Raw genomic sequence first — 23,549 nt, 5'->3', positions numbered from 1 at the left:
GGTGTGGTGGAATTTTCGTAAACACCATGTTGTGGTATGATGAGACAAAGGGAAAGCTTAGACAACATTAGGTCATTCATAGGTCACTGGTCAGGGGACGAGAATATTTTGCCAGTCTCTGATAACCAAACCTGTTCATGTATAATTATGTTTGTCTGTCTACCGATACAAAGAGTGCAGACAGCTGCATCATAAGGGAATGTTTTGTTTCAGGACAGTCTCCTTTTGGAGGTCAGTGGGCCTGCATACAGCATACTGACCAGAGAGAGAGATAGGCTGAACTAGGCTTTAGCAGCGTGTTTAGTCGCCTGGAATATCTTTGTTTACCTTAAAGGTTCAGCTAAACGTAACGCCTGCAGCATGAGTTTAAAGACACCTTCAGGAAGACAGGAACTTCAGAGAGTTGGGACGGCACTGTACCAAAAAAAAAACATTCGCATTTTTTTTCCAAACAAATGGTAGCCATGTTGTGTGTGGTCCCAGTGAGCTCCCCTGCTTTGATACTGAAACAGCTCCCATAGGAGGAAACACCTGTGCAGCAGTTTCTCTCATCTCTTCTTCTTCTACTACTGAGCCACACAGTAACACCAGCATTGGTTTTCATGTCACAGAGGAAAAGGGGGGTGATTTTTTAATCTTTTGGCCTTACCCTAGGTGATTTTACTGATTAACATACCTTCACCCAGGGAGGAAGAACTTCTCAGTAAAATTACCTTGGATGAAAATCAAATCCCTCAAGACCTGGTCAATACTTGTATGCGCCTACAATGGAGAAAATCATCTTTCTGATGTCTTGGAAACAAGTATCTTCTCATTAAATGGGGCAAAGAGAGATTTGAGATGCACTGAATGCTTGATGTTGTGTGCATAATTGAGTGTATGCAGTGCTTCATTTCCCCATCTGTTTAAACTGGCTCAGTACCTACAGCACTACAGACATGATGCATCCTCAGAAGAAATCTTGAGGCTTAGCATTTAGTCAAGTTACAATTCATTGCATGTTACTTTGGTTTTGCATTGTCTTGACTCTACAGCTTCTGCACTCCCCCCTTGCACCACAGAGACCCACTAATATATTTAAAGCACCCCCTCCTATAAAATTGTTCCAACGTCCCTGCTGGTACTGTAAGTAATGAAAAATAGCATATAACGTTTAAACGCCACGTTGTACAAATCAGCAAGATGAAATGTCACTTCCGGTAACCATCTTTGTTTGGATTAAGAGACGCAACCTGGAAAACGGGGAGAAGAAAGAAAAAAAGAAAAAAAGTGCAGCAGACGGAATATTTATCCTGATAGGGAAACATCTTCAAAATTGCGGTAAGTTTTGTTTGACGACCTTCTGGGTTTGCCAATGAATGAACAACAAATTATGCTTAACGCTGTTGTGTGACAAACGACTAACGTTAGGTAACGTTATCGTTAGCTAGCTAACCGGTTTATTTCAGCACAGGTGCCATGGAGGCAGCATGAGGCAGCCGGGAGCGCACCATGAGACAAGTTCTTATATGACATATTTGCCTAGAAGCTAGTTTAATTGGTTAGTAAACATGTCTTTGTTCTGTGGGTAAAATGCTTCATGTGCTTTTGTGTAACTGTAACGTTAGCATTTAATAGCTAACGTTAATTAGCGTGCTAAGGCTAAAACATCAGTGTCAGTATTAGCTAGCTCTCTGCTTGTGGCTAACGTTACAGGACATGCTATCACCACACCACCACGTGGCTTGTGTTGTCTTGAAAACTATGCCTCTGCTAACTTTGTAAAGTAAGACTATTTATAAGCGTTTGGTCCGCTAGTCACGGTTCGGGGCATGTCACGTTATGTATTGCTGGGTTCATTGTCACAGATTTCAGTCAAAAAGGCTTGTTTAGAAAAAAAAAACCTCAAATAAAGTTTATTGGATTGCGCCATAGTGAAACCGAGTCCAGCTGTCAGACAGTCTCGGTCTGCTGTATGGGAGCATTAAATGCCTTTTCGTAATTCATTTTCAATGAGGCAGGTAGAGCGCAAGAGCTGAATTAGCCGTTTTCCGACCAAGTAGTTACAGGAAAAGTCCACTTCTAAACCGATCTACAAACTACTCTCCCCCAAAACCGTTCTTTCCATTTGCATTCGCACTGGCCAAGTGACCATAGGGACTGGTAGGAGGGGTAAGGGAGTGATGTAAGCATGGCAACGGTCTTTTATAGCGTTAAAATCTGAAAACAAATACACCAAAAAAAGTATGAACTAAATCTAATGTATATAGCATATTTGTCATAATTTAAACAAGTCTCCCGAAGAGAAACGAGTAGCTCTGTGTGTGTGTGTGTGTGTGTGTGTGTGAGTGAGTGAGGGCTGGTCTGCGAGTTTTTTCAAGCCCACAGGGCACGCTTGTAGAGTTTAACTCCGAAAAGACAGTTAACCACAGGTTCCCGTTAATCTTATGATGGATGGATGTGTTGTGATATTTTTTGTGATATGAGAAACAGGATATGTAACATGCTTAGTTTATTTTATCTACAATAGATATGAGAATATGAGCATTTTCATAACTTCCCTCACAACGCAGCACACGCTTTTTGTCAGGAGCATGTGTCTCCATTGATAGATTTAACTAAACTTAGTCAAAAAGCAGCATGGCTCATGCTAATTAACATTATGTTCATTATTTTCGTACCCATAATGTCTTCACAACAATTTGTAATAGCAAAAGCAGACAGAGTTGAGTGATAACTGATGCTATGACAGTGGAGCCCACTGTTACTAGTTACTAGTTGATTACCACAGCAGACCGATTTTTATACAATTTACAAATAGATTTTACATAAATAAATAAATTGGCAGGGCCGTCTGCAATCAGCGGTTGTCTCCTTATTCGTCGATAGTTGATATAATAGGCCCACTGCAGTATCCACTATATTTATAAAACCACATGATACTTAGCTGTTTTTAAAAAAAAAATGAGCATCTTGGTGCAACTCTGTGTTTCCCGTATATTCATTGTGCAGCAGTGGTGCTCCACTGCAGAATGAGCGGTTAGAATTAGGGCAGTGACGATAACCGCTTCACAACAATATCGCGATGATGTGATGCTCCTGCACCAGATTTTTTTCTTACTTTTTTTGGATGAAATTATTTTGGTTGTGAAAGTTACAGGAGTACATATGTCGTGTGATATGAGATATAATAAACCCAATAATCAGTGTTAGTTATATTGACTGGCTTCTAACCTATGTTTAAAGGATTCTGGAGGAAGAAAACTTAACTTGCTTGTCACTTCAGCTTTGCACAAAGGGGATGGACAGTCCATTAAACCTATGGGGATTTATTTTGTTTGCCCGATTATTATTAATTATTTCTAGGCTTGAGTAATTGTAATATCTACAAATAAAGTTCAAGTTGAATTTATAATACACAGAAGGGAAGGGAAGGACATTTCTCCATTCTTAGCTGAAATGGACCACATGCACACTGCAGTGTTTTACCATTGCACTTTACAGTGCATAAATTAGCCTAGCAGCTAGCAGTGTTTCTCTGTGATCATAGCTTAATCCCGACAAAACCCCACGGTTGAATTTCAGCCTGAATGCACGTTTTTGTAGCCTAACATTCAGGGTACAAAATTAGCACCATCCACCATCCAAATGTTAGTCAAATTTGCAAGTGGCTAGTAGATGTGCTTCACTCCCAAAAAAACAATGGTAATCTATAATTCAGTATGTGGTAGAACTGACATGGAAATTAAAAACTCAAAAGTCACATTTGGTAAAAGTGACTTAAGTAATTCAAGAATCAACACTGACATCAGTGTTTCCTCTACATAGGGCCATCTGTGTTGGTTTTATCGCGGCTGCCACAGAATAAAAGATAAAGACAATATTATTATGATACCTTAAATTAAATCATAAAGCCGCACCAAATGGCACATGATTGGAGAAAAAACACTGCTGTCAGAGATCTTGTGAAGATAAGGAGAAGGCAAAAAAGTAGATATTTAGAGGTACGTTTAATGGTCACTGTCAGCTCTGTTCAGACAGAATAATTCAGTACACACATAACAAGAAATGTAGTTAAGTAGAGTCATCCTCCTCGTAGTCTACACTTATCGTTCTGGACAGTATTTTAGCCAAATCACAGCAGGTGGCTTGCAATAGACAAACATTTCCAGCCTAAAGCACGTACAATCAAAAATATATGAAGACAGCCTACAGCCTGGATAGAAAGCTTACTGGTAGCTGAAATTGCAACTGCTGCTGTTACACAGTTCTAATGGAATTCAATAGCAGTAATGCACAAATACTCAGAGGTCAAGCTTAAAGCATATGGTGTCTCTGTGGACTAGGCATGGGCCGTTATGAGATTCTGACTGTATGATAACCTTCAGCAAAAATATGACATTTTCAAACCTCGGTATACCTTGAAACCGGTAACCGGCCCATGCCTACTGTGGACATGACCTTAATTATCAAATTATCATTTTCTCAGGCAGAGTGACAAACCTCTACGTCTGCATTCCCATATAAACCACGCTCCTGCTGGTCCCGCGAAATATCCAAGCATCAGTAGCTTGGAAAATAGCAACATGGGGCACTGAATTTGATGAATTTACTGTTTATCAGGTCACCACAAATGAGACAATAATTAGCTAGCTAGTGCACCCGCGGCCCCTCTGCCCCCCCTGCTGCAAGGAGACTACTCAGCTGGGAGGAGAGCGGCGGCAGCTCCGGGGACGGACCTTCAGTTAGCAGCTGTAGCAGCTGGAATTCAGCCAGCGCAAACTCTTTCCCCTTGCAGCTGAAAAAAATCCTATAGAAACACTTTAAACACACAGTTTAACTGGGGTTATTACAGGGAGTACCATGATGATGATGATGACAATTATTGTTGTCAATTATATGGTAGCATACACTTTTTTTCTCAGGACGTAGAAATTAGTGGATTTTTGCATGGATTCAATTAATGTGATTTTTGGAAGTGGAAGTGCATTTGTGGAAGTGGAGTTACTTTCCTGCAGGGCTGTCTTGCCGCCATGTGTATGGGCTGTAATGCAGTGATACTATAATTGTATTTCCCTCCTGTCCCCATAAATCTAAATCTGTGATATACATTTACTTCCTGTGTGCAGATATACTGGGAGTATAAATCCTTGAGATAAGCTTCCTCTTTGATGGGTTGTGTGCTGCTGCTATAAGGAGGTTTCTTCAAAAATATTGACATATGACAGCATCCAGATACACACATTATAAAATAATTGAATGATCAGACTACACAAATTATTATACTCAAAGAAGGAAGTAACAGGAAAGGTTTCTCAACTATGCAGCTCCTATTTCTATATACATAGTTTTAAATAGGATTGTGTGGCATATGGACAATAAAGCTGGAGTCTTTTGTTTTCAAGAACATTTAATTAGCTTGTCAATGGCAATGGACTCATATCGGAAGTCCCAGCTGACCCTGATAACGACTCAATTTAACTATGCAACATCAACTTCTCAAAGTATGAGAAACTGGATATGTAACTAAGTCCACAACATGCTTAGTTTATTTTATCTACAATAGATATAATGAGAATATGAGCATTTTCATAACTTCCCTCACAACGCAGCACACGCTTTTTGTCAGGAGCATGTGTCTCCATTGATAGATTTAACTAAACTTAGTCAAAAAGCAGCATGGCTCATGCTAATTAACATTATGTTCATTATTTTCGTCCCCATAATGTCTTCACAACAATTTGTAATAGCAAAAGCAGACAGAGTTGAGTGATAACTGATGCTATGACAGTGGAGCCCACTGTTACTAGTTACTAGTTGATTACCACAGCAGACTGATTTTTATACAATTTACAAATACATTTTACATAAATAAATAAATGAATTGGCAGGGCCGTCTGCAATCAGCGGTTGTCTCCTTATTCATTGATAGTTGATATAATACTGTCCCTCCAGGATTTCGCGGCCTTTTTTTGAGATTGTTGCGGCCCAAAATGCCTGATTTTGCGGGAGCTTTTGTAAGAAATTGCGATAAAAGTTGCGATGTCTTTTGTATGTTTGTTACAATTAAGTTGCGGGAGACGGAGAAAGTTGCAAAAGTTTTTTTTTTTTTTTTGTATAGTTCTTTAAAAATAAAAAGGAAACTTGTTTTGGGGAGAATAAAACTAAACTAGGCTGTTTTCTTAGTAACCTTACCAAAAAGGCTCAGGATGCTGCAAATGTTGGTATAATATGAAAATGGCTGGTGGATTTAAGACAAAAAATTATTTATTGAATGAATCAAATTTGAACATATCTGTCAGTGGCTTGTTGATCTTGACATTGTTAGTAGGGATGCACCGATCCGACTTTTTCAGTCCCGATGCCTGGGCTTTGTGTATCTGTCGATACCCGATACCGATCCGATACCGTTGTTGAAATAATAATAAACTGTATACCTTCCACTTTATACCTTCCTTCCACCATGTGGAAGAGACTAAAGGCACCAGACTTTCCTAACTAAACATTACTTTCCTAACCAAGACAAAATAACATAGATGTAATGTATTGAATTATTATTTATTTGTTATTTAAAAAAACAATTGTACATTCAAATCGAAAATATCATGTAATCAAACTTCTTAAAATAAATTTAAATAAATAACAATAATGGGTCTTTATATAGGTTTATAATGGCTTATTCTACTGTCAGGAGTACATAGAATATCACAAAAACATGTTAATGTCATCATGTTTACTAAAAGCTTTGATTACTAAAGTGTTTGCTTGGTTCATCAACATTATACAATAATGTTATATGAAGGAACATTATATTAACTATTATATTAACATTGTATAACGTTATATGAAGGAGAATCCATCAAACAGTTACAGAATCTAAACTATTTTTTTTTCTGCAAAGTAGTAAAATAAACTCAAATCAAATTAATACACATACAAACAACTTTAACCCTTTAGGCGCCGGGTATTATTTTTAAAAATAATAGATTTTGACACCTAAATTTCAGAAGGCTCTGGCTTGAAAGTGGTTTGAGATAGAGACAAAGTGTAAATGAGACAAATATTGAGAATGACCTAACGTTTATCTCGGGAGTAAATTTTCCCATCTAATTTGCATATTATGACATCATATGGTGGCGGCCATATTGGATTATGTAATTTCCATGAAATACCTGATATTTTAGAAGATAGTTGAACTTATTTCATCAGATTTACCGCCCTCCATCCATTTGTTATGTTGTCCACATATCAAATGAACAGGGAAAAAGTAAATTGTAAGCCAACAGTCGTAAACTAGAACTATTACTACACCACAAAACTCATGTAAACAGTAGGCATTATTTAGTTTTTTTTGTTTACCCACCACCAATGGAGGACACTTTTTCTTTTCTTTTTTCTTCTCTTCTTCATTATTATCATTATTATTATACAGTACAGAGACAATATGAACAATATTGAGACCCCACCCAATCACAAAGCCTAACAAATGGACAGGAAAACTGTATATGGTAAAACCAACAGTTCAAAATTATGACTACTGTGCCATATAGTAGCATGTACATGTAAACAGAAAGCTGTTCATGTGCAGCCTGGACGTGGAGTGGTGTGTGTGTGTGTGTGTGTGTGTGTGTGTGTGTGTGTGTGTGTGTGTGTGTGTGTGTGTGTGTGTGTGTGTGTGTGTCTGTGTGTCTGTGTGTCTGTCTCTCTGCTCTGCTCTGCTGGCAGGCTGTGACTGCTGCGCGAGGCTACTGAGACACTGACCGCCTGTGAGGGCTTTTGGACGGGGGAGGGGCTCACGGCAGCACCCGCTCCTCGTATAACTTTTTCTCGGAGAAAACAGCAGTTTGATTCAGTACTGCGTCCTGTCCCTAATTATTTTGTGTAAGAGTGAAGAAACATTTACATTTACACCCCGCTCTGTAAGCCAGGGCAAGAACGGCGCTGCATACGTGATTCAATGCAGGCTGGACGCGGAGCGCTGTGTGTCTCTTCTCTGCTCGCTGCGCGAGGCTACTGAGAGACTGACCGCTTGTGAGTGCTTTTGGACGGGGGAGGGGCTCACGGCAGCACCTGCTCCTCGTTGAGCACATAACTGCTGAGTAATACGTGCTTTCACGAGTCTCCAAACACCACAAAAGTCTCCAATAACACCAGAAAAGTCGCTAGTCGCTTTTGACAAAAAAAGTCACGTTTGGATGGGATTTTCTCGAACATTTTGCATTGAAGCATGACGTATTTCTGAGCTAAGGTCTAAGTACGGGATGTCTGCCAACTAGTGGAGGGGAGTATGAATGACATATAACACTCTATTCAGAGAAAACAGCTGTTTGATTCAGTACGCCGTCATGTCGCAATTTTGCGACTTTGGCGCTTAAAGGGTTAACATTGATTCCCTTTCAAAACAAAATAGTTGTAAGCTAGTTGTATAAACACTACCTTGGCCACAGGTAAGTTAGGTTGTAGTGTGGTTGTAGTGGGCGACTGAACGTAGCTCCGCTGTCAGCCTCCTTTGCTGTTTGAATAATGTTTGTAGATTGGCGGACATATTTCAGCGAGGCAAGGCATCTTAAATCCAGTATTTTAATCATTGCTCTGAACCCGTCTTTCTCAACGGTCTGTAGCGGGACCGTAGCTGGATTGCGTTCATAATGTTGTTTGCATGCTTCAAGTAACATGTCTTTAACATTAGCACTGTAACGTTAGCACGGTAACGTTAGCATGTTAAATGTGCAGTAGCGACCGGAGCCTCTCCCAGCTTAACAGACTGTTATGCTACATGGCTAGCTAGCAGCTATAATGTTACCCAACATGCTGTTTGGCGGTGTAGCTACATTGGTAAATGTAAAATTATTAGTGTTAGAAACTGTTTAAGTCACAAATGGTTATGTGCTATGGTGTTTTATTCTTCTCGTGTGTGTGTGTGTGTGTGTGTGTGTGTGTGTGGGGGTAAATGTGAGATGTTCGAGTTACACACGTCTCGTCTTACAAGGAAATGAATTTGGCGACGTACGTGTGACGTCAACCCGTTCTCACTCCCGCTTGGTCATTGGCTCTCAGAGTCACATACTGATGCAAAGGCAAAAGTCTGGCATGTGGGACTGCTGGGATTGGTTGAAGTCGCGGGAAACTCCGGTTATTGGTCAAATTTGCGGAAAAGTTGCGGTGATTGGTAAAAATTGCGAGTCGCATCAAAGTGATTGGTTGAATTTGTGTGAATTGGCGACATCGCGAAATCCTGGAGGGACTGATAATAGGTCCACTGCAGTAGCCACTATATTTATAAAACCACATGATATTTAGCTGTTTTAAAAAAAATGAGCATCTTGGTGCAACTCCTTTTTTCCCGTATATTCATTGTGCAGCAGTGACGATAACCGCTTCACAACAATATCGCGATGATGTGATGCTCCTGCACCAGATTTTTTTCTTACTTTTTTTGGATGAAATTATTTTGGTTGTGAAAGTTACAGGAGTACATATGTCGTGTGATATGAGATATAATAAACCCAATAATCAGTGTTAGTTATATTGACTGGCTTCTAACCTATGTTTAAAGGATTCTGGAGGAAGAAAACTTAACTTGCTTGTCACTTCAGCTTTGCACAAAGGGGATGGACAGTCCATTAAACCTATGGGGATTTATTTTGTTTGCCCGATTATTATTAATTATTTCTAGGCTTGAGTAATTGTAATATCTACAAATAAAGTTCAAGTTGAATTTATAATACACAGAAGGGAAGGGAAGGACATTTCTCCATTCTTAGCTGAAATGGACCACATATCGCTGCAGTGTTTTACCATTGCACTTTACAGTGCATAAATTAGCCTAGCAGCTAGCAGTGTTTCTCTGTGATCATAGCTTAATCCCGACAAAACCCCACGGTTGAATTTCAGCCTGAATGCACGTTTTTGTAGCCTAACATTCAGGGTACAAAATTAGCACCATCCACCATCCAAATGCTAGTCAAATTTGCAAGTGGCTAGTAGATGTGCTTCACTCCCAAAAAAACAATGGTTTTCTAGTGAGTGGCTGGTCAAATTTGAACATTCACTAGCCATTTGGCTGGTGGACAATAAAGCAAATTTTGCGCCCTGCTAACATTGTTAAAACAGTGTAGCTTATATTGGAATATATAGGCATTTATTCTGTTACTCAACAGTATTAAGATAAAAAAAACAATGTGAACAATTTAAGGGGGGGTGTGCAGTTAACCGCTATACTGCGGTTATACATTGCTTCTTCACCGCGGTAATAAAAAATGCATACTGTCACAGCACTAGTTAGAATGCAGTTAAAGCAACTTTAAAGAAAATAAACTTTAAAGTGTTAGATTTAATAATGGAATTTGGTGTGGTTGCAGAATGGGTTTGCCCCCCCCTTTCCCCTTCCCCACAGCCCACCCTGTGACCAGTGATCTAGTCAAGGCTAAGAGGTCATTTAGAAATCAGATGCCAAATTATTGGTACCCAAATGTAACAAGGCTTAGCTCTAAGGAATCATAATGAATCAGTAACAGGTTATATTCCACTTACGAGATCTCTTTTTTTTGATTTGAACATTTTTTTTTAACACCCACCTGATGTGTGGTGAAAAAGAGAGAAATTGAAAGCGCAGCTGAGCCTAATGTAAAATCCCTGACAGGATCAGAGATATCATGTCATTTCACCCTCTGATGGAGAGGAGGGAAGCCTGTATGTGTGTCATGTTGATACATGAACTAATCCACATTTCAAGTGCCTGAACATATGGGGGAGTGTGTAGCAACAGTTCGCGGTAAAATGGATTTACTTCAATAAAGTAAAAAGCAATGTCCATCTATACTGGTTGGCTGAAAGAGTGTCATCAGTAAGTGTAAACGTGTACGTCATAGAAGATAGAAAATAGTTTGTTCGCTGCAATCAAATGAGCTCTGTGTCAGAGGTTCTTTCTTCCTCCCATCTCATCCCTCCCCTCTCTCATTTGTCTTTGCTCGCTGCACTGATGTCTTCCCTATTACTTCTGATTTGGCTTGTCTGGGTGTGAATACCTAATCATGCTGAAGATGCCACACTTTTATTCCTTGACGGCTTTATTCTTATCCCTCTCCTCTAATCTCATGGTTGGGCTAACATTTATCCCTTGCTGAGAGGGGGGAGATGTGCCACATACAGTTTATACAGGCATAAATAAGGCTGTGCGTGTCATGACCTTCTTTACCTACCCAACCACACACAGACACACATCTGTGCATGTTTTGTTGAAAATTACATATGAAGGGATTTATTTTAGGGGTGCACCGATCCGATATTAAGATCGGATATCGGCCCCGATATTGGCAAAATAGCTGGATCGGCGATCGGAAAAATTAACAGATCCACGGGCTGATCCAGTTTATTATTTTTTTTCCCTCCGTCGCAGCACTGGGACCCGTTAACTGCGTACCCTTCTCACTCATGGTAGTAACTTTATAACACAACAATTAATAACCCACAACTAACTTTCTTTAAAAGGATAAAACATCATAGCACATAGGGCTGGACGATTTTGGCTAAAATCATCACGATTAATTGAACAAGTTACCTCGTTACGATTACTGAACGATTATTTTAAAAAAAAAGTTTCTTTTCTTATACTGTAAAAATATGTTACACAATATGTTTTTTCTAATGAAAGAGTGCATAATCCTATCTTTGTGATTCTAAAATAAGGAAACAACACACAGATAGCAATTAATGCTTATTTATTAAATATGTCAAACAACTCAACTGAAATCTACAACAGTAGATTTTACAATGAAATAAAAACGTCTTATAAAAAAGTAATTTAGGTTTTAATGTAAAAAAAAAAGTCCATAAGATTAACGGGAACCTGTGGTTAACTGTCTTTTCGGAGTTAAACTCCACAAGCGTGTCCTGTGGCTCGCCGGCCGTCACACACACACACACACACACAGCGCAGCAGGCAGAGGCGGGGTCTGTTCTGAGTATAATAAAGCCCCGTCTGTGTTGAGCAAAACATTACGTGAATTACTACGAGAATGGACATGCATTTAATATAGGAAAAGTGCACAAGTATTAGCATAATTTGTTGTTGTTGTATGTGGCGCTAAGGTCTAGTGACGATGCTATAAAGACCGTTGCCGTGCTTGCGTCGCTCCCTTACCCCTCCTACCAGTCCCTATGGTCACTTGGCCAGTGGGAATGCAAACGGGAAAAAAGATTTTGGGGGAGAGTAGTTCTTAGAACTGCTTAGAAGTGTATTTTTCCTCTAAAAAGTACAAGTACTATCCGATCGGAAAGCACCTATGGTCGCAGACTGGACGGGGCGGAGTCACGTGACTACACACGCGGCGGCCGTAATATGTTTTAAGGGGAAAGTACATTAACACACAGTGGGCTGCCGCGGAAATATTAATAGGATTAAAAGACCGAAATAACCGACTTGGTAAAATTACGTTGGTTATAGGCTCTGTCTTTCGGTTATGATTATTTTTCGATTAATCATCCAGCCCTAATAGCACATAACAATTTGTGACTTAAACAGTTTCTAACACTAATAATTTTACATTTACCAATGTAGCTACACCGCCGAACGGCATGTTGGGTAACATTATAGCTGCTAGCTAGCCAGGTAGCATAACAGTCTTGTTAAGCTGGGAGAGGCTCCGGTCGCTACTGCACATTCAAGAACAAAGAAGAAAGTTAGAGGATGAAGAAAGACCGGAGATACACCAGAACAACGTATGCTCAAGAGAGGAGCCATCTGTTGTTGCAAGGTTTTTTGTTTCTAAAAAATCGGACATCATTTAGTCACTGTTGTTGCCCGTCGCTCTAACGTTACTCGGCCGTGCTAACGTTACCGTGCTAACGTGAAAGACTTGTCGCTTCAAGCATGCAGCAGAGCAACATTATGAACGCAATCCAGCTACGGTCCCGCTACAGACCGTTGAGAAAGACGGGTTCAGAGCAATGATTAAAATACTGGATTTAAGATGCCTTGCCTCGCTGAAATATGTCCGCCAATCTACAAACATTATTCAAACAGCAAAGGAGGCTGACAGCGGAGCTACGTTCACTCGCCCACTACAACCACACTACAACCTAACTTACCTGTGGCCAAGGTAGTGTTTATACAACTAGCTTACAACTATTTTGTTTTGAAAGGGAATCAATGTTAAAGTTGTTTGTATGTGTATTAATTCGATTTGAGTTTATTTTACTACTTTGCAGAAAAAAAAATTGTTTAGATTCTGTAACTGTTTGATGGATTCTCCTTCATATAACGTTATACAATGTTAATATAATATAATGTTCCTTCATATAACGTTATTGTATAATGTTGATGAACCAAGCAAATACTTTAGTAATCAAAGCTTTTAGTAAACATGATGACATTAACATGTTTTTGTGATATTCTATGTACTCCTGACAGTAGAATAAGCCATTATAAACCTATATAAAGACCCATTATTGTTATTTATTTAAATTTATTTTAAGAAGTTTGATTACATGATATTATCGATTTGAATGCACAAACATTGTTTTTTTTAAATAACAAATAAATAATAATTCAATACATTACATCTATGTTATTTTGTCTTAGTTAGGAAAGTAATGTTTAGTTAGGAAAGTCTGGTGCCTTTAGTCTCTTCCACATGGTGGAAGGAAGGTATAAGGTGGATGGTATACAGTTTATTATTATTTCAACAACGGTATCGGATCGGTATCGGCAGATACACAAAGCCCTGGAATAGGGCTGAACGATTAATTGCATTTGCGATATCGCGATATGTTAAAACACGATTTCCTAATCGCAAAGGCTGCGATTTGGTCACATGACTCGCGAGAGCAAATCAGTCTGCACTCCGCAGAGAAAGCATCAACTTAGCATGCTAACGCTACACTGTACCTTGAGCTGATTTCTGTCATTCAAACAACTCTGAGTTGTAGTTTAAAACTTTTACAGCCATTTTAATAAAATGAAGGGTTTTATTCTGGTTCGAGTCCATACGTGCAGTTAATGGATACAGACACGCAGAACTGAAGGCTCGGCTCGGAATCTAAATCGCAATATTTGGGGAAAAAAACGCAATTAGATTAGATAGATAGATTTTCAAAAATCGTTCAGCCCTACCCTGGAATCGGTATCGGGGCTGAAAAAGTCAGATCGGTGCATCCCAAATTTATTTATGCCCATAAGAGCAGACCTATAAAGTACCCAAACACTCTTAATTTGATCATTGTTGATTGGTTTTGTTTTTTGGATATTCGCTCCTTTTACTCATATTGACTTGTCAGGCTTCATTAATAGATTTTAGAGACAAAGATGACTTCAGACTCCTAACATGTATTTTGTTTCTTTTAAGGCAGCGCTGAATGTCTACACCAGTCGTCCTCATCAGACAAAACCTGCTGCTGCTTCAGAATAAGGTAGGACAAACATCCCTCTTCCTGTTGGCAACAGTGTCTTGTGTCGATTGTGTCTTTGCCTGCATACTTGTACATGTGTGTGTGTGTGTGTTTTAGCGCATGTGAGCCCATTCTTTGTAATCCCCATCACTGGATGTACTCTGGGCTCCACTGCCCTTGGGGTTGTTCTGAAGTCCTTGGTCAGGGGTCCACAGCTGTTCTATGGAAAGTGTGTGAATAATAAGTTGCCATAGCAGTTAGTTACGAAGGACCTGTAGACGAAGAACTGTATACCGTCATCACTGTCACAGGGAGTTCTTTTCTTTCTTTGGGGAAAAACATCTTTTTGAGTATAGCCTGCTGAGATTTTCCTTTTGTGAAATGATGGAATGATAGTTGAGATATTTGATTATGTATTAGTAATTACCATACATTAATGATATTACTTTGTGAGAGGGAAGTTGTGCTACTTTATGACACTGATCATACATGCGTTACTGTGAAAAGAAAATTGACCATTTGAACTCTGGTTAACTTTGTAGTACATTCAGAATCTCACTCTGTGTTCACTACTATTCTAAACACAACTGCACTACAAACCGTGTACAGGGAATATGAATACAGCCCTAGTTTTCAGATTTTTAACCCCCCCCCCGGATATAGCCTATTTGATTTGCATGTGGTTCTTTGAAGTGCTGTGCCTTGTGAGTGTCTTGTGTCAAGGGAACTGAAGCAGTAATTCATGGGATCTGGTGGGAAATGATTGCATCGGTCTTCCTCTACATGATTGCTCTTGAGAGAATCGTGTTAGTTAGTCCATGCACGTTCATGTGTTTGTTTGTAAATGTGCTATAGCTGCAAGTGTTCTCAAAACTCAGTTTGTAGTATTAATCTTGTCAACAACAGTGTCTAGTGTCTTACGTCTTTCATTATTAAATATCTTCATTTCCTGAAATTTTGCCTTATAAATTCACTGTAATGGACATTTTTTTAGGGTTTGGGTATGTTTATGTAGGCTGTCTCACTTTTCAAATGTGTTCTCTAAATCATGTACTGCCCCATAAGCTTTTTTACAGGTGAAGAAATAAAAAAAGCCAATCACTAGGGTTGTACCGGTGTACCAAAGACGTCACTTCTGACATGCTCGCCTCCATATTTGTGTCCGACACAGTAATAGAGCTAGGCAGATACGCAAGTTTTTAGATAGTCATGGCAACAGCGCATCTAAATGAGACAGAAAGACATTAATTTTTGGAAAAGACATCAGTTATTGGTTGTGATCCATATTTATTACCTCCAACTATATTTTGTCCCTTAAAATCTGCGAAGCATCTGGCCCAATTACTTTTCCCGACATTTACATTTACCTTGTACATAATCCATCCCCATACACCGGAGATAGTCTGAAGGCTTCCCAGCATACAGATGCCTATCAATACGCCGTTGCAGGATGTGTGAACGACACCAAGATATGACACACACACACACACACACACACACATATATATATATATATATATATATATATATATATATATATATAGATATATATATATATATATATATATATATATATATATATATATATTAGGCAGGGTTTCCCGCAGAATATGTGTTAGTTAAGGTGGTAGGGTTGCCATCTGACGGGGGGGGTATACACGGTACTACACACTACACTTAATATTAAATTTAAGTAATATATAAATAACCAGCTTTTTAAAATAACAGTTGCAATGTTAAGCTCATTAAACTATTTAAAAAAATTGTGCTATAACAGTTTTACTCGCATTGCTCCCATTTCCTCCGTGACACTCTCCAAAACCAACAGCTGTGAGATAACAGAGCTCAGCCCATAGCTTCACTCACTCCAGCAGATAGTATGCGTGAAATAAAAACAGGACACGTAATTTCACTGTGTGTAGTGTTTAGATACGCTAACTAACCGTGTATTGTGAACCGCGTGTAGTGATTAAAACAGACAACGGCTGTGTCTCAAAGACCGGGCAGCAGCCGGGACGTTGAGAATCCACGCGCGAGAGGTGATGATAGTTCCAGTCACTTCGTCATGTATTCACTTCGTTGAAACAAGAGAAGAAAGCCTCACTGATATGAAGAACAGGACAGAGAAACATATATAAATGCTCTCTGCCTGCCATATGCCAACGCTCCGGTAAGTCCATCACCCCGTCTCTGCCCAGGCATGCCCCAGCTGACCGCATATTTGAAACGCGACGGTGAAATGGCGATTTATCCCTTTAAATGTGAATAAATGACAGTTACACTCACCGCCAGCAAATGCTCTTTCCGTTGTGATTGGTGGTATCTTGACAACTCGCTGTTACCTTGTTTCCTACAGACTGTGTTGATGCGACTTGTACATTACAGCCACTTGAACAGGACAGCGTGACACGGCGGATTTTTTTTTTTTTTTGAAGACTTAGTTAAGGCGGCATGCCTGTGTTGTTAAGGTGGCCGCCTTAACTGGAAAGTGCTGCGGGAAACACTGTTAGGGCTGTCAAAATAATGCGTTAATTTCGATTTAATCTGAGGAAAAAATAACGCGTTAAAAAAAATAACGCAGATTAATCCATTCCATATTGACGTTTGACCCGGAGTCGTTCTAGCCACCATTCGACTGTAAAATGAAGGGGGGAGACGAGACTGTGCTGCCTGGATCATTAACTGGAACATTTACTTGTGAAAATCTTCTTCCTGCCAACCCTGGCTACCGAAATCTAGTGCCACTGATATGTCTGCACTTCTCTCTGATGCTCTGAAACAGGCAACACAAACACAGCTGCATGTGACGCTAGTTAACACTATACTCGACAGCAGCTAACGTTAGCCTACCGCTAGCTAGTTAACGCTATACTAGACAGCAGCTAACGTTAGCCTACCGCTAGCTAGTAGCTGGATTAAACACGGTTAAAATGCTGACAGCTAACGCTAAACGGTGTAAAGTTTGACTGTGTTTTACTGTAGAGGATTCAACACCGGGATGTAACAATCTGCAGCTACCGTCGGAAAAACAACACAAACTACAGCCTCGTGGTGCATTTTAAGTTATTGTAAATGTCCTTTTCCTATCTGTTGGTTGTTTTTGTTGTTCAACAGCAATTTACTAGTGAAATAAATTGTTATTGTTATACATTATTATTAAATCATTTAATTTTGACCATATGGCCTTAGCAATAAATAAGCCGTTCTTTAATGTCAGCGACTGTTGTTTAGTACCCTTCTTTTTTCTTTTCTTTTTTTACTTTCTTAAAAAGTATCTGTTCAGGCACCGTTAATTATGTATGCGATTAATTTCGATTAATTAATCACAGAGTATGCAATTAATTAGATTACATTTTTTAATCGATTGACAGCCTATATATATATATATTAGGGCTGGGCGATAAATTGATTTTATCGATTAACTCGAATGTGTAGTTAACGTCGATTTGTTTAAATGAAAATCGATTTTCTCCTTAACATCCGCCGACGCTCCCATAGCTCCGAACGGGCTCAGCCCTCGCCCCACGCGTTTGCCATAGAGATACACAAACAACATGGCAGCGACAGGGACTAACATTAATTATTTTCTTAACTAGTAGTTTCATTACTTACTTATCCGTAATCTCTGCCGAAATGACCGGCAGCTCGCGGTGCTCTGTCCCCGGCTATTATCGGATAACTGAACCACCAGCTACCGCTGACCTAAAGGACCACCATGCGGGGCACCAGAGGCGGTGTTGAGGAACTCTTTTGCGGCTCAACACATCTACTAAATGCTGCTGATAGGACCGAGCTGTGATGGAGGTCTGTAGCGGCTTAAACAACTAGCAATCGCCGCTCTGTAGCACGGAGCTCTTCTTTGACGTTTGTTTCTACCGCTAGTTACTACGAAGGAGCTTGCTACAGGTATGCTACATTCAAGAGACCATGGGATGTTAATGTACGTTACTCAGCAACAGGTGAAAATAGGGCAAGGTTGCGCAATAACGTTAAAATGATTTGAACTTTTAGCGAGGAACGAGAAGTGAATTACCTGTATGTGTGAAAACAGCTTTCTCACGCATCCGTTTGTTGTTGAATATATAGCACCCCCCATCCAAAAAAGGGAAAACACTCAAACCAATTTATATTTCCACAAAATTGGCATGAATAATCATAATGGTATACATGCCCCATGTGTGTGCGTGTGTGAGTCAAAACAAAATAAAGTTAAAACTTGTTTTGAACAATTTCTTTGTCATCTGCAGATTGATTTTAAGTAGGGGGAGAAAAAAAAATCTATTTAAATCGGATTTTTTTGGAAACAAATCGGATTTTATATATATATATATATATATATATATATATATATAAGTCTAGATTGATCATGCTAGTGAGTTGCATTAAAGAGTTGCATAAAAAACTATTTTTGAAACATTTGTATTCATGAAAATAAATCAGGAACCACAGTGGAACACAGAAGACAAACACTAAAAACATGTTCACCTCCCTCTACCAAGCTGGGGTCCATTTCAGAAAGCAGGTTTCAGAACTGTTTTCTGTTTCAGAAAGAGAGGTAACTTAACCTCAGAGTCAGTTACTATGGTAACTGAGCCTGTGAACCTAACCTGGTAGGGAGCAGGTTTTCTTCAATAAACCTCGAGTATCTCTGTTTCCTCCCTCTGACACAGCACTCTTCCATTTCCTCATTAATTTGTATCAGGCGCATTTTAGCGCAGTTTATCTGCATGAATAAAAAAAAAGTGTTGGTTTATTAACCATGTTAGGCAGACTATAAAAAGTTTTTGTTCCGAACATGGCATTTCCTTTTGTCAACGATCCCGTTTATTGAAGAAACTGTATTACTTCGTTAGTTAAACATATGTCGGGAGATGATATTGAGGCCCCGACTATAGATGGATTTTCATTTCCAGATAACTACCTATTTGAGCGGTATCGTTTTTCTTCACAGTCCATCAGATATGTAGATAACCTTATCCGTCCTCATATCACTACTGTCACCATCGTGGACATGCTCTACGTCCCAGCAGATTCTTTGTGTCGCATTACATTTTTTTTGCAAACGGCAGTTTTCTTTACAACATTATTGATGCGGAGCATATTAGTAAAGCCACCGTATATCAAAGCACCGTCAGAAGAGTGTGACTCGCTCTGAAACGTTTTTGTAGAATTCCCTGGACACAAACCAGTAAGAGCCATTAAAAAGAAATACATGATTGTAAATCATAATTCTGTTAATGATGGTGCTGCAACCTCAGAATGGGATTAGTAGTAGTTTACTTTTTCGCCCGCAGGATTGCACCTAAATTATAGGTGTACTACATTCCAGTTTTCACCAGTAATATTATAGGTTAGCCTACCTGTGATTAAATATGAAATGAATAGCCTACACTATATTAGAGCTTATACATTGACTCGAGCAACAATTTTCTCCCACACCAATTCTCACTATTTTGCAGCAGCTGCCGAGTTGCTTATTTTTAACAAAAAAACGTGCGCATGAGTATTTCCGCCGACCAGTTTATTTGTGCTTGTTACCATGGTGAATAGGGTTGGGTAGCGTTTGGATTTATACGATTCCGATGCCGAACCGGTACTTTTAAAACGATTCTGTTCCTAACCGATTCCTAAACCGATTCTTGAAAAACTGAAAAATGACAAAAGAGAGGCTGTTTTATAGATTTTTTTTTAATTGAAAATTATTTAAATTTAACAATATATTAACGTTTAAAGTACTTAAATATATATAATATGTAAACCTAAGCCACCTAACACACAAGTGACACAACTACAATAATTTAACAGATAACAAATAACAGCATAGCAATACTTTATCATATAAACTGTAACATGGGTCATGGTGGCACACATGGGAAACAAAGAGAACCATAAAATATCTGTTCTATTACATTGCCAACTGCTGCTTTCTCCAACCGGCCCCAAGCAGCATCAGCACATCCAAGTTTGCCTTTGAAGCGAGGGTCCATCAAAGTGGCCTCCTGGAGGAAGTTCTGAATGTTTTCATTCTGTAAGGAAAACATACATGACAAATTATTTAGTGTCTACCAGTGAAAATTGTGGTTTGCCCTCTCTTCGACAAGCTAAAGCTCTTAATGGAAATGGAAAATACCTGGTATCGTTTTTCCAGATCTCCCCAGACCTTCTTTTTCAAAGCACTGGTAAACATTGTGTCCTCTTCAGCCTCCCTAAAATGTGCCTCCAGCTTAGTCAGTATGGGGAGAATTTGGTCACATGTGGGGGACCGCTCACTGTATACACAGAGGGTTGAGGTGTACAACAAATTCATGATTTTAACAAAATCCTCGGCTTTCTGGAAGTCGTCATCTGTGAGCCTTTCTAGTCTGGGGGAGAAAAAGATATGAAGATAAGAATAAAATATTAACTATTATGTTGTTACCCATTGTTTCACAACTGATCTTTTTGTCCATCACCTCACCTGTCTTTCTCCATTGGCTTCCTAAGTCGTTGGTCAAGTGATTCTGCCTGGATGGCTGGGTACTGCTCCAAAAATCGCTCCACCATCAGGAAAAGGGAGTTCCACCGTGTTCTGACATCCAGAATCATGTTGTGTTCTGGCAGATCTGAAACACAATACACATATTGAATTACAATATACAATCTACTGAAGAAGGTGTGTAAAACAAACAAAAACGTTTGAGATTAATAAGGCTACGCTACTTACCAAGTAGTCGCTGCTTTTCCCGCATGACTGTTTTAGCCATGGTGGACCTCTTCAGTCACACCACGACAGCTCGAAGTCTGGCACACCACACTGTAATGGCACTGATGCTGTAAATCTTCTGTGCTGCCAGGTTTAGGGTATGGGCAAAGCACCCCATCTTTAAAAGCTTTAGATTCTTCAGTGCAACATCCATATTGCTGGCATTGTCAACTGTGGCAGCTACAACTTTGGTGTTTATCTGGAATTCCTCCAGAATGCCTTTTATCTCGTCTGCTACGACGAGGCCTGTCTGTGACTCATACACAGCTTTGGTGTTTAGCACCTTCTGTTTTATGTGGCCATGACTGATGTAGTGCACAGTAACTGTTAAATAGTGGTCCTGTGCCACACTGGTCCACCCATCACATGTTCTAGCAGCCTTACTCACTTGTGCTAACTCCTGAATAACATTTTGTTTTTCAACAGAGTACCATGCAGGAATAAGAGTATTGGACAGAGCATCCCTGGATGGGGGTCGGTAGCGAGGATTCAGGGCAGTGATCATCTCTCTGTAAAAGAGGTTCTGATGATAAATTAAACACATCAAGTAGATAATAATTTACACAAGAGTTTACCTGTAATATGGACATTCCACAGTTGAAAAAGAATGCAGTCCCTTGAAAACAAACTTTGTCACAGTCCTGTGAATTTCCTCCACCTTCTCCTTTGTCAGACTAGCCTTCTTTGCCAAGGTGAATGGCATTACTGACACTGTGCTTCTAGTGCTAGCTGGTGGAGAGCCAAAAATATAAACATAATTAACATTAATATTTAACAAATCACTTGACCATTTGTTAGTATAAATGCAATATTAGCAATCACTATTACATTAGCCTAGTTACCTGCAGAAAGGCTGCTGCCATCATCATCGTCCTCATCAATGTTCACAAAATTGCTAGCAGTAGGAGTCGGACTTGGACTGGTGGTCCCGCTGTCACTGGGACCAGGGGCTGGTGATGTCCGCAAGGTGTCGAACACCGTGCATCCCTCTGCTTTAATATGTATCCCGTGTGTCGCCGCATGTTTTAATAAATTCGATAAATTCGTGCTTCCCCCTTTGCACGTTATTGTTTTAAAACATTTGTTGCATTTTGCAACCTCAGAATCCTTGGCAGTGAAATGCAGCCACATTTTCGACCGCTTTGCTTTAGGCATTTTAAACTCATTAACTAGCTAGCTAAGAGAGTGCATGATGTCGGAGAATAGCGCGGACATGCGCTTCACACAGCGAGCGGGCACGTCGTGCGCCACTCGGCGCAGCGAAAAGGGAGAAAGAAAAAAGAGTCTGCTGCTGTCCTGAGGCGCGACAGAGGGAAAATATATTTCGGAACCGAAATTTGCGTTCTAATCCGGTCCGAATACTACCGTTTGCGGAGGAAGAAGGTTTCGGTACCCAACCCTAATGGTGAATCGTAGTATCATGGCTCCATTCATGCTACCTTTTTATAGTGGTGGTGCATGCACTTAACGCTGAGTGAACCTACTCAGAGTCGATTGAACCAACTCGAATCAGCTGTTCTGGAACTGAAAACTCAGAGTTTTCCATCTCAGGGTAAATCAACTCAGAGATCAGGGTTAGACTCAGTTCGTTAAACCTCCTTCCTGAAACAGGTCCCTGATGTGTGGTGAGTGTCTGGCGCCGTTAGGCTGCCGTGCATCACCCAGGTGGGTGCTACACATGTAGAGTGGTGGTAGAGAGTTGTCCCCCCCCACTCCTGAAGCGCTTTGAGAGTCTTTGATAACGCGCTATATACATGTAATTTATTATTATTATTATTATTATTATTAGTTTGTCTAATAGAGAAAACTAACAAGTGTATTTATTATTTAACTGAACTAGAATATCCCACTCAGTACATATTTTGTATTTGAATATTTGAAATTAATATAGGTCGAATTATTGTAATTTTTTTTATTTAACCTTTATCCAGGTAAGTCGATTGAGAACAATTTCTCATTTGCATCGACGACCTGTCACATTCACACAGTTACATATTCATACCTGGAAGCTGCCCAGTACAATCACAGTCTGATCTGCTGGCCACTGAGCAGCTCCACTGGAGCGGTTGGGGTTAAGGGCCTTGCTCAAGGGCACCTCAGTGGTGGTAATGAGGGAGGGACAAGCGCTGCTCTTTCACTTTCCCCACCCAGATTTTATCCTGCTGGTCTGGGGATTGAACAGGCGACTGGACCTGCTGATCTCACACCTGGGGCATTAAACTGTATGTTTTCACCTAAAACCTTGTCTGTAACTTTCTGAAGAAGGATGGATGCTGAAACATGTTGAAGTGATGTTTTTAATCTTATTCTAGTTAGAATGTGCCTGTTTTGAAAGTAAACTCTTGTTTTGTACTGAATGAAAAAAAAAATTAAAACGGGAAAAGTATTAATGGAAATTTCAGTTCAAGGTTTCACTGTTGATTTGTTTAACTGTTTCACT

The 23,549-nt window shown here is 39.7% G+C and overlaps 1 protein-coding gene across 5 annotated transcripts in view; it reads left to right on the top strand.

The window, feature by feature from the left end:
• Positions 1-1,151: 1,151 nt before the first annotated feature.
• Positions 1,152-23,549, top strand: part of gpat2 (glycerol-3-phosphate acyltransferase 2, mitochondrial) — a 155,835-nt gene continuing 133,437 nt past the window's right edge. For 2 of the 5 annotated variants that reach the window (XM_035991292.1, XM_035991289.1), the window contains exons 1-2: positions 1,185-1,320; positions 14,325-14,388. The gene's annotated coding sequence lies outside the window, so the exon portion shown is untranslated. Of the gene's footprint in view, positions 1,321-14,324; positions 14,389-23,549 lie in introns of all 5 variants that reach the window. The other 3 variants (XM_031305274.2, XM_031305271.2, XM_035991290.1) reach the window with 2 other exon arrangements.

The sequence above is a fragment of the Sander lucioperca genome, chromosome 2 (genome assembly GCF_008315115.2).
Source record: "Sander lucioperca isolate FBNREF2018 chromosome 2, SLUC_FBN_1.2, whole genome shotgun sequence".
In the NCBI taxonomy this organism is placed as follows: domain Eukaryota; kingdom Metazoa; phylum Chordata; class Actinopteri; order Perciformes; family Percidae; genus Sander; species Sander lucioperca.
The sequence above is the reverse complement of the archived record's forward strand: the minus strand, read 5'-3'. Positions and strand labels throughout refer to the sequence as shown.